Here is a 3,862-nt window from a genome sequence, read left to right as displayed (position 1 = left end):
GTCTCTAAGGGAGCGTCTCACCCTGTCTCTGAGGGAGTGTCTCACACTGTCTCTGAGAGAGCGTCTCACCCTGTCTCTGAGGGAGCATCTCACCCTGTCTCTGAGGGAGCGTCTCACACTGTCTCTGAGGGAACGTCTCACCCTGTCTCCGAGGGAGCGTCTCACACTGTCTCTTAGGGAGCTTCTCACCCTGTCTCTGAGGAGCGTCTCACACTGTCTCTGAGGGAGCGTCTCACCCTGTCTCTAAGGGAGCGTCTCACCCTGTCTCTTAGGAGCGTCTCACCCTGTCTCTTAGGAGCGTCTCACCCTGTCTCTGAGGGAGCGTCTCACCCTGTCTCTGAGGGAGCGTCTCACCCTGTCTCTGAGGGAGCGTCTCACCCTGTCTCTGAGGGAGCGTCTCACCCTGTCTCTGAGGGAGCGTCTCACCCTGTCTCTGAGGGAGCGTCTCACACTGTCTCAGAGGGAGCGTCTCACCCTGTCTCTAAGGGAGCGTCTCACCCTGTCTCTTAGGGAGTGTCTCACCCTGTCTCTGAGGGAGCATCTCACCCTGTCTCTGAGGGAGCGTCTCACACTGTCTCTGAGGGAGCGTCTCACCCTGTCTCTAAGGGAGCGTCTCACCCTGTCTCTTAGGGAGCGTCTCACCCTGTCTCTTAGGGAGTGTCTCACCCTGTCTCTGAGGGAGTGTCTCACCCTGTCTCTGAGGGAGCATCTCACCCTGTCTCTGAGGGAGCATCTCACCCTGTCTCTGAGGGAGCGTCTCACACTGTCTCTTAGGGAGCGTCTCACCCTGTCTCTGAGGGAGCGTCTCACACTGTTCTTAGGGAGCGTCTGACCCTGTCTCTGAGGGAGCGTCTCACCCTGTCTCTCAGGGAGCGTCTCACCCTGGCTCTTAGGGAGCGTCTCACCCTGTCTCTTAGGGAGTGTCTCACACTGTCTCTTAGGGAGCGTCTGACCCTGTCTCTGAGGGAGCGTCTCACCCTGTCTCTTAGGGAGCGTCTCACCCTGTCTCTTAGGGAGTGTCTCACCCTGTCTCTGAGGGAGCATCTCACCCTGTCTCTGAGGGAGCGTCTCACACTGTCTCTGAGGGAACGTCTCACCCTGTCTCTGAGAGAGCATCTCACCCTGTCTCTAAGGCAGCGTCTCACCCTGTCTCTAAGGGAGCGTCTCACCCTGTCTCTTAGGGAGCGTCTCACCCTGTCTCTTAGGGAGTGTCTCACCCTGTCTCTGAGGGAGCGTCTCACACTGTCTCTGAGGGAGCGTCTCACCCTGTCTCTGAGGGAGCATCTCACCCTGTCTCTGAGGGAGCGTCTCACCCTGTCTCTGGGGGAGCGTCTCACCCTGTCTCTGAGGGAGCATCTCACCCTGTCTCTAAGGGAGCGTCTCACCTGTCTCTGAGGGAGCGTCTCACCCTGTCTCTGAGGGAGCGTCTCACCCTGTCTCTTAGGGAGCTTCTCACCCTGTCTCTGAGGGAGCGTCTCACCCTGTCTCTAAGGGGCACGTCTCTGCGTCTCACCCTGTCTCTGAGGGAGCGTCTCACCCTGTCTCTGAGGAGCATCTCACCCTGTCTCTGAGGGAGCGTCTCACACTGTCTCTTAGGGAGCGTCTCACCCTGTCTCTGAGGGAGCGTCTCACCCTGTCTCTGAGGGAGCGTCTCACACTGTCTCTGAGGGAGCGTCTCACCCTGTCTCTTAGGGAGCGTCTCACCCTGTCTCTGAGGGAGCGTCTCACCCTGTCTCTCAGGGAGCGTCTCACCCTGTCTCTGAGGGAGCGTCTCACCCTGTCTCTTAGGGAGCGTCTCACCCTGTCTCTGAGGGAGCGTCTCACACTGTCTCTTAGGGAGCGTCTGACCCTGTCTCTGAGGGAGCGTCTCACCCTGTCTCTCAGGGAGCGTCTCACCCTGGCTCTTAGGGAGCGTCTCACCCTGTCTCTTAGGGAGTGTCTCACACTGTCTCTTAGGGAGCGTCTGACCCTGTCTCTGAGGGAGCGTCTCACCCTGTCTCTTAGGGAGCGTCTCACCCTGTCTCTTAGGGAGTGTCTCACCCTGTCTCTGAGGGAGCATCTCACCCTGTCTCTGAGGGAGCGTCTCACCCTGTCTCTGAGGGAGCATCTCACCCTGTCTCTGGGGGAGCGTCTCACCCAGTCTCTAAGGGAGCGTCTCACCCTGTCTCTGAGGGAGCGTCTCACCCTGTCTCTAAGGGAGCGTCTCACCCTGTCTCTTAGGGAGCGTCTCACCCTGTCTTTTAGGGAGTGTCTCACCCTGTCTCTGAGGGAGCATCTCACCCTGTCTCTAAGGGAGCGTCTCACCCTGTCTCTGAGGGAGCGTCTCACCCTGTCTCTGAGGAGCGTCTCACCCTGTCTCTTAGGGAGCTTCTCACCCTGTCTCTGAGGGAGCGTCTCACCCTGTCTCTAAGGCAGCGTCTCACCCTGTCTCTGAGGGAGCGTCTCACCCTGTCTCTGAGGGAGCATCTCACCCTGTCTCTGAGGGAGCGTCTCACACTGTCTCTTAGGGAGCGTCTCACCCTGTCTCTGAGGGAGCGTCTCACCCTGTCTCTGAGGGAGCGTCTCACACTGTCTCTGAGGGAGCGTCTCACCCTGTCTCTTAGGGAGCGTCTCACCCTGTCTCTGAGGGAGCGTCTCACCCTGTCTCTCAGGGAGCGTCTCACCCTGTCTCTGAGGGAGCGTCTCACCCTGTCTCTTAGGAGCGTCTCACCCTGTCTCTGAGGGAGCGTCTCACACTGTCTCTTAGGGAGCGTCTGACCCTGTCTCTGAGGGAGCGTCTCACCCTGTCTCTCAGGGAGCGTCTCACCCTGGCTCTTAGGGAGCGTCTCACCCTGTCTCTTAGGGAGTGTCTCACACTGTCTCTTAGGGAGCGTCTGACCCTGTCTCTGAGGGAGCGTCTCACCCTGTCTCTTAGGGAGCGTCTCACCCTGTCTCTTAGGGAGTGTCTCACCCTGTCTCTGAGGGAGCATCTCACCCTGTCTCTGAGGGAGCGTCTCACCCTGTCTCTGAGGGAGCATCTCACCCTGTCTCTGGGGAGCGTCTCACCCAGTCTCTAAGGGAGCGTCTCACCCTGTCTCTGAGGGAGCGTCTCACCCTGTCTCTAAGGGAGCGTCTCACCCTGTCTCTTAGGGAGCGTCTCACCCTGTCTCTTAGGGAGTGTCTCACCCTGTCTCTGAGGGAGCATCTCACCCTGTCTCTGAGGAGCGTCTCACCCTGTCTCTGAGGGAGCGCCTCACCCTGTCTCTGAGGGAGCGTCTCACCCTGTCTCTGAGGGAGCGTCTCACACTGTCTCTAAGGCAGCGTCTCACCCTGTCTCTGAGGGAGCATCTCACCCTGTCTCTAAGGGAGCGTCTCACCCTGTCTCTGAGGGAGCGTCTCACCCTGTCTCTGAGGGAGCGTCTCACCCTGTCTCTTAGGGAGCTTCTCACCCTGTCTCTGAGGGAGCGTCTCACCCTGTCTCTGAGGGAGCGTCTCACACTGTCTCTAAGGCAGCGTCTCACCCTGTCTCTGAGGGAGCGTCTCACACTGTCTCTGAGGAGCGCCTCACCCTGTCTCTGAGGGAGCGTCTCACCCTGTCTCTGAGGGAGCGTCTCACCCTGTCTCTGAGGGAGCGTCTCACACTGTCTCTGAGGGAGCGTCTCACCCTGTCTCTGAGGGAGCGTCTCACACTGTCTCTAAGGCAGCGTCTCACCCTGTCTCTGAGGGAGCATCTCACCCTGTCTCTAAGGGAGCGTCTCACCCTGTCTCTGAGGGAGTGTCTCACACTGTCTCTGAGAGAGCGTCTCACCCTGTCTCTGAGGGAGCATCTCACCCTGTCTCTGAGGGAGCGTCTCACACTGTCTCTGAGGGAACGTCTCACCCT

This window comes from Brachionichthys hirsutus, chromosome 13 (genome assembly GCF_040956055.1).
Source record: "Brachionichthys hirsutus isolate HB-005 chromosome 13, CSIRO-AGI_Bhir_v1, whole genome shotgun sequence".
Taxonomy (NCBI): Eukaryota; Metazoa; Chordata; class Actinopteri; order Lophiiformes; family Brachionichthyidae; genus Brachionichthys; species Brachionichthys hirsutus.
The sequence above is the reverse complement of the archived record's forward strand: the minus strand, read 5'-3'. Positions refer to the sequence as shown.